Source organism: Prionailurus bengalensis, chromosome B4 (assembly GCF_016509475.1).
Source record: "Prionailurus bengalensis isolate Pbe53 chromosome B4, Fcat_Pben_1.1_paternal_pri, whole genome shotgun sequence".
Taxonomy (NCBI): Eukaryota; Metazoa; Chordata; class Mammalia; order Carnivora; family Felidae; genus Prionailurus; species Prionailurus bengalensis.
Genome location: NC_057358.1, coordinates 140215733 through 140229403, shown reverse-complemented (window position 1 = coordinate 140229403; position 13671 = coordinate 140215733).

Sequence of the window (13671 nt, the reverse complement as noted above, 5' to 3'; positions counted from 1 at the left end):
GATCACGACCTGAGCCGAAATCAAGAGCTGGATGTTTAACCCATCGAGCCGCCCAGGCGCCCCCAACACATCTTTTATAAACAGAGTAAACATGCAGGTTAGATGCACACGTCCATGTGCAAACACCCAAATACAAGAAGGGCCGGACCCCCAGGACCACGTTGCCGCCTGACAGGTGCCTCGGCCGGGAGCTCGGAGCCAGAACCACCTGCCATGTGGGGCAGCCAGACGGGTCCTGCCGGCACCTCTCCTGCCCGGGAGGAGGGACACCAGGGCGTCATCGGGCCGGTGGTTCTGGGCAGGGCCCTTCAGGCTGCGAGGGTCAGACGGGGACTCAGACCGGCTCAAGCAAAGGGCAAAGGGGTTTGCGGAGGACAGCGTGGGGACACCTGTCGGGTTCTCTTTCCCGGGAAGCACTGTCTCCACCCCCACGACCGCCAGGCATCTTGAATGGGGGTGGGGGACGAGGCCACCTGGTGGAGAGGCTCAGTGTCCCAGGTGTCTGGGTCCCATTTCCATTCCTGGGGTCAAATCCCCACGGGCCTGTGTCCCTCCCCCGTGTACCCTGAAATCCACTCTCTGGTCCATGTGGCTTCCTGATCTCTGGAACTTCTCGGCCCCCACCCTGGGGGCTGCGGTGAGCTCACGGCCCCCTGCACACACCCCCCGACCCATCAGTCACGCCCCACCAGCAGCTCCTGTGTCTCAGGTAAGACCTGTCCCTCTGTGCACCTCTCTGTGCACCTTGGACCCCCACCGCGGGAGCCGGGAAGGGCGTCCAGAGGCGCTTAGAGCCTCCTTGTGGCTCAGCCCCGGAGGATGCCTCCCTCATCATGAGGGATGTTATTTTTGTTAAGTACATCTGCAAAACACATCTGTTAATTTTCTGTATTTGTTTATCCACAGTAAAACTCTGGATTAGTAACTGTTTCGCACTGTAGCTCACAAATAAACATGGAAAAGCCAACACAACAGAAATACTCAAAGATGGTGAGCCCCGGGGTTATCACGCAGGCGGGCTGTCCGGAGAAGGGGGCAGAGGAGACAGGCGTGGAAGGCAGTGTCCTCACTCGCGGGGCCGGACCCGCGGAGCGAGGGGGCGTGCGGACACGAGGTGGGCGCCCAGAGCCCCGGGTTCCACCCCGCAGCTGCTGGTCTGATAGAGAGAGCCCGAGAGAGGGAGGAAGGCGAGGGTAACTCAGCTCAGAGCCCGGTCCTGGTGCGGCGGGGGGACCCGCGGGCAGGCGGGGCGATAACCGCCTGGAACGGGAGCGGTGAGGCCCTGACACCTGCTGTCCTGTGTGTCCAGTGGCACCCGCAGGGACTCAGCACGCTTCCCGACTGAGAAGAGGCGGCCGGGATGCACCCGGGTCACGGTCAGCTCAGGAGCCCTAACAGCCCCCGGCCCGACCTCAACAGCATGGACCCTCCAGCCTCCTGGACACTAGGCTCCCTTCCTGAGTCACTTGTGACCTAATCACGTCCCCAGGCCCCCACCTCCCGAGCCCGTCCCACTGGGGGTTAAAGCGCAGCACAGGTTTGGGGTGCAAACCTCCATCCACAGCACCTTGCAATCCAGACGTGACCTTCCAGCTGACCTTTGTCTTCACTCCGCAAGGTGGACAGCCTCACCCATCCTACAGATATGGACACGGAGGCTCGCATGTGACGAGGGCAGAGTTAGCCTCATGAAGAAAGGTGCCCACGTATGTGACACTCTGAAGACGAGGCAGAAGAGGAAGGGGAGGGAGGCGCAGGAGAGGGAGGACGGGGGCAGGAGAGGGAGGACGGAGGGCAGGAGAGGGAGGACGGAGGGCAGGAGAGGGAGGACGGAGGGCAGGAGAGGGAGAACGGGGGACAGGAGAGGGAGGACGGGGGGCAGGAGAGGGAGGACGGGGGCAGGAGAGGGAGGACGGGGGGCAGGAGAGGGAGGACGGAGGGCAGGAGAGGGAGGACGGAGGGCAGGAGAGGGAGGACGGGGGACAGGAGAGGGAGGACGGGGGACAGGAGAGGGAGGACGGAGGGCAGGAGAGGGAGGACGGGGGGCAGGAGAGGGAGGACGGAGGGCAGGAGAGGGAGGACGGGGGCAGGAGAGGGAGGACGGGGGACAGGAGAGGGAGGACGGAGGGCAGGAGAGGGAGGACGGGGGCAGGAGAGGGAGGATGGGGGACAGGAGAGGGAGGACAGAGGGCAGGAGAGGGAGGACGGGGGCAGGAGAGGGGGGATGGGGGACAGGAGAGGGAGGACGAAGGGCAGGAGAGGGAGGACGGGGGACAGGAGAGGGAGGACGGGGGACAGGAGAGGGAGGACGGAGGGCAGGAGAGGGAGGACGGGGGGCAGGAGAGGGAGGACGGAGGGCAGGAGAGGGAGGACGGGGACAGGAGAGGGAGGACGGAGGGCAGGAGAGGGAGGACGGGGGACAGGAGAGGGAGGACGGGGACAGGAGAGGGAGGACGGAGGGCAGGAGAGGGAGGACGGGGGACAGGAGAGGGAGGACGGGGGCAGGAGAGGGAGGACGGGAGACAGGAGAGGGAGGACGGGGACAGGAGAGGGAGGACGGAGGGCAGGAGAGGGAGGACGGGGGACAGGAGAGGGAGGACGGGAGACAGGAGAGGGAGGACGGGGACAGGAGAGGGAGGACGGAGGGCAGGAGAGGGAGGACGGGGGACAGGAGAGGGAGGACGGGGGCAGGAGAGGGAGGACGGAGGCAGGAGAGGGAGGATGGGGGACAGGAGAGGGAGGACGGGGACAGGAGAGGGAGGACGGAGGGCAGGAGAGGGAGGACGGAGGGCAGGAGAGGGAGGACGGGGGACAGGAGAGGGAGGACGGGGGCAGGAGAGGGAGGACGGAGGCAGGAGAGGGAGGACGGGGACAGGAGAGGGAGGACGGGGACAGGAGAGGGAGGACGGAGGGCAGGAGAGGGAGGACGGGGACAGGAGAGGGAGGACGGGGACAGGAGAGGGAGGACGGAGGGCAGGAGAGGGAGGACGGAGGGCAGGAGAGGGAGGACGGGGGCAGGAGAGGGAGGACGGAGGGCAGGAGAGGGAGGACGGGGGACAGGAGAGGGAGGACGGGGGCAGGAGAGGGAGGACGGAGGCAGGAGAGGGAGGACGGGGACAGGAGAGGGAGGACGGAGGGCAGGAGAGGGAGGACGGGGGACAGGAGAGGGAGGACGGGGGCAGGAGAGGGAGGACGGAGGCAGGAGAGGGAGGACGGGGACAGGAGAGGGAGGACGGAGGGCAGGAGAGGGAGGACGGGGGACAGGAGAGGGAGGACGGGAGACAGGAGAGGGAGGACGGGGACAGGAGAGGGAGGACGGAGGGCAGGAGAGGGAGGACGGGGGACAGGAGAGGGAGGACGGGAGACAGGAGAGGGAGGACGGAGGGCAGGAGAGGGAGGACGGGGACAGGAGAGGGAGGACGGAGGGCAGGAGAGGGAGGACGGGGGACAGGAGAGGGAGGACGGGGGCAGGAGAGGGAGGACGGAGGCAGGAGAGGGAGGACGGGGGACAGGAGAGGGAGGACGGGAGACAGGAGAGGGAGGACGGGGACAGGAGAGGGAGGACGGAGGGCAGGAGAGGGAGGACGGGGGACAGGAGAGGGAGGACGGGAGACAGGAGAGGGAGGACGGGGACAGGAGAGGGAGGACGGAGGGCAGGAGAGGGAGGACGGAGGGCAGGAGAGGGAGGACGGGGGGCAGGAGAGGGAGGACGGGGGGCAGGAGAGGGAGGACGGAGGGCAGGAGAGGGAGGACGGGGGACAGGAGAGGGAGGATGGAGGGCAGGAGAGGGAGGACGGGGGGCAGGAGAGGGAGGACGGAGGGCAGGAGAGGGAGGACGGGGGACAGGAGAGGGAGGACCGGGGGCAGGACAGGGAGGACGAGGGAAAGGAGAGGGAGGACGGGGGACAGGAGAGGGAGGACGGAGGGCAGGAGAGGGAGGACGGGGACAGGAGAGGGAGGACGGGGACAGGAGAGGGAGGACGGAGGGCAGGAGAGGGAGGACGGGGGACAGGAGAGGGAGGACGGGGGCAGGAGAGGGAGGACGGAGGCAGGAGAGGGAGGACGGGGACAGGAGAGGGAGGACGGAGGGCAGGAGAGGGAGGACGGGGGACAGGAGAGGGAGGACGGGAGACAGGAGAGGGAGGACGGGGACAGGAGAGGGAGGACGGGGACAGGAGAGGGAGGACGGAGGGCAGGAGAGGGAGGACGGGGGACAGGAGAGGGAGGACGGGAGACAGGAGAGGGAGGACGGGGACAGGAGAGGGAGGACGGAGGGCAGGAGAGGGAGGACGGGGGACAGGAGAGGGAGGACGGGAGACAGGAGAGGGAGGACGGGGACAGGAGAGGGAGGACGGAGGGCAGGAGAGGGAGGACGGAGGGCAGGAGAGGGAGGACGGGGGGCAGGAGAGGGAGGACGGAGGGCAGGAGAGGGAGGACGGGGGACAGGAGAGGGAGGATGGAGGGCAGGAGAGGGAGGACGGGGGCAGGAGAGGGAGGACGGGGGACAGGAGAGGGAGGACGGGGGCAGGAGAGGGAGGACGGAGGGCAGGAGAGGGAGGACGGGGGACAGAAGAGGGAGGACGGGGGGCAGGACAGGGAGGACGGGGGACAGGAGAGGGAGGACGGAGGGCAGGAGAGGGAGGACGGGGGACAGGAGAGGGAGGATGGAGGGCAGGAGAGGGAGGACGGGGGGCAGGAGAGGGAGGACGGAGGGCAGGAGAGGGAGGACGGAGGGCAGGAGAGGGAGGACGGGGGACAGGAGAGGGAGGACGGGGGACAGGAGAGGGAGGATGGAGGGCAGGAGAGGGAGGACGGGGGACAGGAGAGGGAGGATGGAGGGCAGGAGAGGGAGGACGGGGGGCAGGAGAGGGAGGACGGAGGGCAGGAGAGGGAGGACGGAGGGCAGGAGAGGGAGGACGGAGGGCAGGAGAGGGAGGACGGAGGGCAGGAGAGGGAGGACGGGGGGCAGGAGAGGGAGGACGGAGGGCAGGAGAGGGAGGACGGGGGGCAGGAGAGGGAGGACGGAGGGCAGGAGAGGGAGGACGGGGGACAGGAGAGGGAGGATGGAGGGCAGGAGAGGGAGGACGGGGGCAGGAGAGGGAGGACGGGGGACAGGAGAGGGAGGACGGAGGGCAGGAGAGGGAGGACGGGGGACAGGAGAGGGAGGACGGGGGGCAGGACAGGGAGGACGAGGGAAAGGAGAGGGAGGACGGGGGACAGGAGAGGGAGGACGGAGGGCAGGAGAGGGAGGACGGGGACAGGAGAGGGAGGACGGGGACAGGAGAGGGAGGACGGAGGGCAGGAGAGGGAGGACGGGGGACAGGAGAGGGAGGACGGAGGGCAGGAGAGGGAGGACGGAGGGCAGGAGAGGGAGGACGGAGGACAGGAGAGGGAGGACGGGGGGCAGGAGAGGGAGGACGGAGGGCAGGAGAGGGAGGACGGGGGACAGGAGAGGGAGGACGGGGGGCAGGACAGGGAGGACGAGGGAAAGGAGAGGGAGGACGGGGGGCAGGAGAGGGAGGACGGAGGCAGGAGAGGGAGGGCGGGGGGCAGGAGAGGGAAGGATGCCTTGGAACCTGGGAGACGTTGTTACAACTCTGTGGGGGTTGCTCCTGGGCTACTGACATCCTGCAGGGTCAGCAACAAACACCCCAGCTCCTAAGGTCAGGAGTGCAGGTGAGAGAGACCCCATCACCTCAAGCGAAGCCGGGGCCCCAGAGGACAGAGGGGCGCGGCCGTGAGGGGCCTCATCGCCGGCGCGGCGCAGCCCCCTCTGCTCGCCGTGGGGCAGGTGAGTGGTAGAGGGACCCCTCGCTGAAGGACTGCACGTCTTCCGAGTTTAATTGCGAGTCCTGTCGTCCTCACCTGAGTGGCAGGTGGGTATTTCCTCTCCTTTCTCTTTTTAACTCCAGATGATTGTAGTTGACGGAAGCAATCACCCAGTGGCCTCTGGGATGCAAAGATGGGACAGGTTGGGGCGGGCCGGGGAACCCTCCTCTCTGAGGGGCAGAGCCGGGGTGGGGGGGTTAGGAGGGGCGGGCAGGGGCGGGAGGAGCTGCCCTGTCCTGAGCGAGTGGGGTGGGGGGACCCAAGGGCCAACGGACAAACGAGGTGCCAAGGGGGGCAGCGCCACTGATGCCCCAGGGACCCCACTTCTTGGTACCCGGCTCTGTCGCTGGCATGAGGGCTCTTAATGTTTGCAAAGGTCCTGGGGAACATTCTAGCAAGATGGTTCCTATTGCCTGCATTTCACACCAGAGTGGTTGGCCGGCCTGTTGGGAGTCACCCAGCAGGATCCCAGTTCACCCCCTCTAGGGGCCAGAACCGGGCCGTCGGGTTTCCCCGGCCCAGTCTTGACTGGCTGTCAGGTCCGTGAGTCCCGGAGACTGGCTGGTCGGGCACATTGAGGCCCAAGGAGGCCCTGCTCATGACCTCTGGCTGGTCCTGGAGTCCTGGCTGCAGAGAGGGGGACATTTCTCCTTGCACAGCCTTGGTCCTACCTTCCCAGACAGGGGTGCCGGGAGCGGGGACTGGCAGGGGGACTGGAGCGGGGGCTGGACAGGCGGCGGGGACCAGGGGCGAAGGCCTGTATTCATGCACCCGCAGGTCCGGTCTCCGTTCTGGCGGCTGCAGCCCGAGATCCAGGCCTGGGCGGGGCTGGTGCCTGCTGAGGCCTCCTCTCTTCTTGGCGTGTAGATGCCAGGCCTCCCCGGGGCCCTGGGACTCACCCCTCCGCAGGGAGAAGCCCCACACGCAGCTCTTCCCGGGGGCCATGAAGGGACCTGTGCTGGTATTTATCCCACCACGGCTCTGAACTTAGTTTCTCCAACAACACACTATTTGTGTGTGTGTTTAATAGCAGTCATTGAATTACCAGCTTGTAATATCATATCTGGCCCCTGTAGAGATCCCATTATCCATTTACATAAACAAATGGCACAGACTCATTAAGTTATTAATACCTCACGAAGGCACAATCACCCTGTTTACATCTTGGAACGGATTTACGGATATTAGAACCACGCATCCGCCGAATGGAGGGAAGCGGGTGAAGGCTGGGCTTCGGGGTCAGCCCCCCCCCCCCAACCCGCGGGCTCCCCGGGAAGAAGCCACTCCCTCCGTTCACACTTTTCCACCAGTCTTGGCTGCCTCCTCGTGATGGTTCTGTCGGTGGCTCTTGTCCCCGAGCTTGGTGGAGCCCGGCCACGTGCACTCAGGTTCGTGTGTCCGATCCACCTGCCCTTTCGTGGGCTAGGAGTTTGTGGCTAAAGTTTGGCCTCACGCCCTGGAGGCGTCTAGGGGAAAAGTGCAGGTGCGAGGTTCTAAGAGCCCCTGGGGGCCAAGCACGCGGGACAGAGCTCTGGCCCTGAGAGGGGGCATCATCTACAGGCTTTGTGGGGTCTCAGTCTCTCCCCACCGGCCTTCCTCTCGCGCCCTCCACCGGCCCTGCTCCTCCCCTGTGCTCCTCCTGTTCCTGGAAGTGCTCTCTTTCTTCTAAAAATGCCAGATGTTGGGGTGTCGGGTGCGGTGCCTCGGTTGGTTAAGTGTCCAACTCTTGGTTTCGGCTCAGGTCACCGACTCATGGTTCGTGGGTTCGAGCTCCGCGTCAGGCTTATGTGCCGACAGTGTGGAGCCTGCTTGCGGCTCTCTCTCTCTCTCCCCCTCTCTCTCAAAAATAAACAAACATTAAAAAATAAAATAAAAATAAAAATGCCGGGTGCCACCTTCCCGGTTTTTATTCAAAACTTCCTACAATCCCCTGGTCCCTCCCTCTTCCGCGCTTCCCTAAGTGAACTGCCCTCGAAACAATCATTTCCCGTCCTGATGAATCTCTTCCGTGGGGTGTTATTTGCTGACGGAGGACTTTCCAGGCACGTGACCCACTTCTGCAGCCGCATGGGCCGTGGGGGAACGTTCCGCTTCTCAGAGCCCCCGGGGCCTGTCTCCCCCAGAAGGGGCTCCGGCCGGGACCACAGGGACACGCGGCTGCAGGGGTGTGCGAGGAGGGCGGGAGAATTCCCTTCATCCCACTCTGCCTGGCTCGCGGTCACGTAGAGAACCTTCCTCAGAGATTAAGAAAGACACCCAACGACGTGGGGAGCGCATCTCGCCAGGGAGCCGCAGCCTGGGATGGAAGGCGTGGGGGCCAGGCGGGGGGGGGGGGGGGATCCTGCCTGGGGGACGGGGACGCCTCTTCACCTCTCCCGGGCGTCAAGAAGGAAGCTCATCTATCATCCTGCTTACCCACAGCACAAACCTAATTACGCAAACCTGATCTAAGGCCTTAATTAAATTTTTCAAAACGTGGCCTGTTCTCTCTGGAACCTGCGGGATGGCGTTGGCACCCTGCTTTCTTCCGCATCGGCTGGTCCGCGGAGCCGGTGGTTCCTCGGGAGGCGTTGGAATCGCTTGTCCTCACCGCCGGCCGGCCGCCCTCCCGGGCTCTCCCTGCACGGCTCCTTCTCGGGAAACCTCGCTCACACCTCTGACAGACACCCGCAAATCAGAGCCCGGAGCCCGGCAAACCTGCGCTGTTTGTCAATTTAATATCCTAGAACAAACAGCCTGAATCTCTGTCAACAGCCATTACGCGGAATCATATTGTGTTTCCTTTTCTATAAATCCAGCTCATTACCCTGCGAGACGGATTTGGGCCCCGTCCTCCTGTTTGCCTCTCTTGGGGACACGGATTCTGCCTCCCGGGGACGCGCTGATTGGGGACAGTAGGCATACAGGAGTCGCCTCTCCCGCTCAGCGAACTGGGGGACAGGGCCCCGGCGGGTCTGGGATCCCCGCCTCTCCTGCACCTGCCAGGTGTGCGTGGCTCGAGGGTGTGGGGGCGCAGGCCCGGCCAGGTGTGTGCCTCAGGGGTGTGGACACCACGCCCCGGGCCACCCTCTGTCCGGAGGCTCTCCCAGGCCCGGAAGGCTGGCTTGGGGCCCCTGTCTCCAGGGCTTGGCGCCTTGTGTGGGTGTCTGTCCCTCGGGAGGGCCACGTCAGCCTCCTCCCAAAAGGCCGTGGACAGGGGGGACCGGCTGGAGGCCCAGACTCCTCAGCAGCAGGGGCGGGGGGGTCTCCCATGCAGGCTTCCGGGGTTTAGTGCTGTGCTTCCCCATTTCGCCCTCAACTCCCCTGCGAAGTAGGCAGCTGGGGCCCCAGGGTGCACGGCCAACGGCTGGGACAAGGGTGCTGGGGTGCTCCTGAGGTCGGATGGAGAGCGCAGAGCCCTTGGCGGGGAGCCAAGCAAAGCCCTCGGGTGCTTCTGGGGCCACGAAGGAAGCGCGTGGCTCACAGGGTTCTTGCAGCAGTGGGGTGCGGAGGGAGCAGCCGGTGGCTGTGACACCTCCAAGTGACAGTCAGGGAGGGATGCAGCATCACGGCGCCCACACGCTTACACACGTGCACACACAACGCAGGCTCACACCTGCACACGCGCACACAATCCTCCCACGCCTGGGCGCAAACCCCTGATGGTTGTGGAGAAAGCAGACAAAACAGCTGGCAACGAGGTCCACCCGCCAGGGGCACACGGAAGGCGCCTCACGTTGCACAACACGAGTCACACCCCCCTTGGTTCTGCGACCACAGAAATCTCGGCTCTTTTTCACCACGGACGACAGAACCCAGGAGAGACCCAGTCCCAGCCCCCAGGCTGCCCCGAGCCGTCTCGACCTGACCTGCCGCGTGGCGGTGGCGCTCAGCTCCTCTGGCAAAAGCCGCTTTTCTTGCCCACCAGGCCGAATCACGGTCCCCATCCGTGGAGCCACGGACACATCGCCCTGCCGGGCACAGGGGCTTTGCCGGGGAACAGAAGGGTCTGAGAGGAGGAGGTGACCCTGCGTGATGATAGTGGACGCTTCCTGTAGCCACAAGGCTCCCGCAGGAGGGAGGTGGGGGGTCCCGGCAGAGAGGATAGTGGAAGCAGCCGCGGACAGGCAGGGGACTTGGGGCCACCGCCCAGGCATGCAGGTGAGCAGGAGTGGCTGCTCCGCACCAACCTGGGGAACCCCGCTTCTCCCTCTACCGCTCACGAGCTTCTGACACCCTGTGTGTGCGCTTTCCACGCCCAGCAATTCTGACCCACGAGACGGCCCCCGGCTGAGACCCCACCACAGGCCCAGGAGGTCAGGGGACCTGACCTTACAAAGGACACAACTCAGGATCAGCCAGGAGGACCGGATGGAGAGGGCGGGACCTGGGTGTGGGCGGGGCCTGGGGTGAGTGTGTGGGCGGGGCCTGGATGCGTGTGGGGGCGGGACCTTGGTGGGCGGGGCCTGGGTGAGTGTGTGGGCGGGGGGCTTGGTGGGCGGGGCCTGGATGAGTGCGGGGCGGGACCTGGGTGGGCGGGGCCCGAATGAGTTGTGAGTTGTGGGGCGGGGGCGGGGCGGGGGCGGGGCCTGGATGAGAGTGGGGGGCGGGGGCCTGGGTGAGTGTGTGGGCGGGGGCTGGATGAGCGGGGGGGGGGGGGGGGGGGGCGGGGCGGGGCCTGGATGAGAGTGGGGGCGGGGGGCTTGGTGGGCGGGTCCTGGATGAGTGCGGGGCGGGACCTGGGTGGGCGGGGCCCGAATGAGTTGTGAGTTGTGGGGCCTGGATGAGAGTGGGGGCGGGGCCTGGGTGGGCGGGGCCTGGATGAGGGCGGGGCGGGGGCTGCGTGTGGGCGGGGCCTGGGGTGCCTGCGCCTTGGCCAGAATGTCTACGCGCTCACTGACCCCAGCCTTTGGGTCTTCCTGCTGGTGTCATTATTTCTGCAAGCGGGATTCAACTGGGGGGTTGGGGCCATGTTGGACCTCAGCCCCTCCCCCTTCCCAGAGGTCAGCGGTCAGAGGGTGGGGCTGGAGCCAGCCCCGCCCCTGGGGAGCTCAGGGCCCGGAAGGAAGGAAGAGCAAAGGCACATTCCTCGTGGTCACTCCCACTATCACAGCCCGGAAGCGATTCTCCCTCAGAGCGAGAGCATGCCTGACCTCTGACCTCCAGCAGTGTCCGGTAGTAAGTCCGTGCTGTTTTAAGCCGCTCGGGCTGCGGGGCTTTGGTGGGTCGGTGCAGACTGACCAGGGTGGAGCCTGGCTTTTCCTCCCCAAACGGAATCAGCCGCGGGCGTGGCAGTCTTTCCCCAAGTAAAACCCTTTGATCAATGCTCTGTTCGTAACCTCCTGGATCTGGGGCTTTTAAACAGACCTGTTTTTCTCTCTCTCTCTGATGACACTGCGTGTTCTGCGAGAGCCGCACTCGGAGGGTGGGAGTCCGCAGGGCGGCTACAGGATGCTGGGTTACAATCCGGGTTCCCGGGGAGCAAAGCACAGTGACCCCACCTGCCGGTTCCAGCCAGGGCTTCTGTCCATTCAGTGGCCTCCTGATTTTCGCCGCAGATCCCCGCCTAGGGCCCCTGGAGAAACGCCGTGGTGCAGACGCGTGTTGGACGCCTCACCCCCAGAAATGGGAGATGATACATTGTGTCGTTTGAAGCCACTCAGCCTGCACGTTTCTTACTGCAGCCACCTGCCCCCTCTGCGAGTGAGGTCCCCACTGCACGGTGACAGTGACCTAACAGGGCGCAGGGAGCTGGGTTTTCATGCCCTTTGGTGTCTAACTTGAGCCCTGTGTGAGAATGGAAATCCCGTGGGCTTGGAAGGGATGGGCCCCACCACTTGGGGCAGGTACCCAGGAGGCCCCAGCTGCACAGGCTTGTGCTTGGACACTCCCTCCCTCCCCCACCCCACCCCCTCCCCTCCCCCCTTCCTCTGCCTCCCACAAGCACCTGGGAGGGCCTGCTCGGTGTCAGATGGTCCCCCAAGACCTGGGCCCAGGCCATGCCTGCCCCTCCGATCTCCCTGCTGGCCGCCGCCCCCTGGGCCCTGTATACAGAAGGGGGAAGGTGTGCCCTTCCCAGACACCCCTGGAGTGAGGTCCGAGGAGGCCCCTCAGATCCTACCTCTGCATCTGGCCCCAGGTGCCAGGTGAACGCTGCCTTCCTTCCAGGCCTGGGAACACTGATGCACTTGGCGTGCCCTGTGATGTGGGCTCTCCCATGACATGGTCTGGGGTCCTCAGGGGACAGTCTCTAATACAGAAGAATATGCAAATAAGCAGTGGCCTCAGGACCAGTTTAAAATACAAAGAGACAGCCCCAAACCCTTTCAGGGCCCCTTTCCTCTTTGAGAATCTGCCCATGACCTCTGTCTTGGATCCTCCCCCTGCACCGCCCCCCTCCCCCACTGTTCCCCCAGCGCTGTGCACGCACACCCAGGGCCTTTGCGTGGAGTTGGCCTGCCTTCGCAGAGGCTCACAGTGTCCTGTCTAAAATCACAGCCCTGACCCCAATGCCCCCTTCCCCCTCTGCTGCTTTGTGCTTCTCCCTCTCATGCCTGGCCCGTCCGGCCCCCTCCTCACTGCTGTGTCCCCCCACTGCGCTCTCCTCCCGCAGGGCTGGGCTCCTGGACGGCATGGGGGCTGCGCATTAACCCCGAGGTCCAGCCCCAAGCCTGGTCCATCCGAGTGCCTGGTGATCTCAAGAAGGAGGATCCAGAGTGGCTCCCCCTTAGGTCTTAGGTCTTGGAACAACGACGCCAGCCCCCCGCCCCTTGGAATCCAGGGCCGGTTTCTGCGAAGCCAAGTGCCAGAGGGAGACCCCTGCTCCCTCTCCTGTCACCGAGAGCAGCTCTGGGCCTCGCGAGTGTCTCCCCGCACAGTCAGGCCCCTTCCCTTCTGTTCGTAAATTTCGCCAACAGCCGGAGTTTCTGAAAGTGTCTGCAGTAGGATTAGGGCTCCCTCCAGACAGCAGAGCTGTGAGGCGTCAATGAACCTCTTCTCCCCTGGGGCCTTTCGCGGGGAGGGAGCCGGAGGCCCCAACGTGACCCCCCCCCCCCCCCCCCCCCCCCCCCCCCCCCCCCCCCCCCCCGCCAGCTCGGAGGCTCCCTCCTAAATCATTCCTGCTGAGGAACCGGGGTGGGTCGTATCATTCCCGTGTGTTCCTCAGAGAAATGCAAAACACGTGAAGATCGTTATTCCAACGTCACTTGGGCCCTCCCGGTCAGGTGAAGACATTCCCACAAAATATTTAGGGAATCCCACAAAAGAATAGGCAAGCCGTGAATCAGAGGTGCTGTGCGGGGGTGCCCTTTGCACCCCACCATCCTCAGAATTCAGGGGAAGAGACATTCTCGACGTCTGAACGTCCCCTCCGTCTGAAGTACCCGCACTGTGCTGTCCCCGGCTCCGTCCCCAGGCCAGCTTGTCCATGGGCCTTCAGTAATCGGGGAGGTCGCCCACGGGCCAAGGGCAGCAGACAGCCGTGCGCACAGAGCAGCTGCCCTTCCCCACGACCCGCGCTGCCGTCCCCCATCCCCGGAGGGCAGATACACTGCTGTGTGCGCGTTTGCACACCCATACGTCCCGTCTACCCTTCGTTTCCTCTTCCGGGAGCCAGAGGGACTTGGTCCCCTTTTACCTGCTCCCCGAAAGAGCCCAAGCCCCGCTAGAGCAGAGATGGGCAGACTAATGCCTGCGGCTGGGCCTGGCCCTCGGCCCGTTTTGTAAATAAAGTTTTATTGGCACGTTTCCCACCGCCAGCTGTTTCCTTGTTACCCACAGCTGCTTTCAAGCTGCAGAGGTGGAGTTGGGGGGCAGGGGGTGTAGTGGGGACCATGTGACCCAGAAAGCCGGCCATCTTTACTT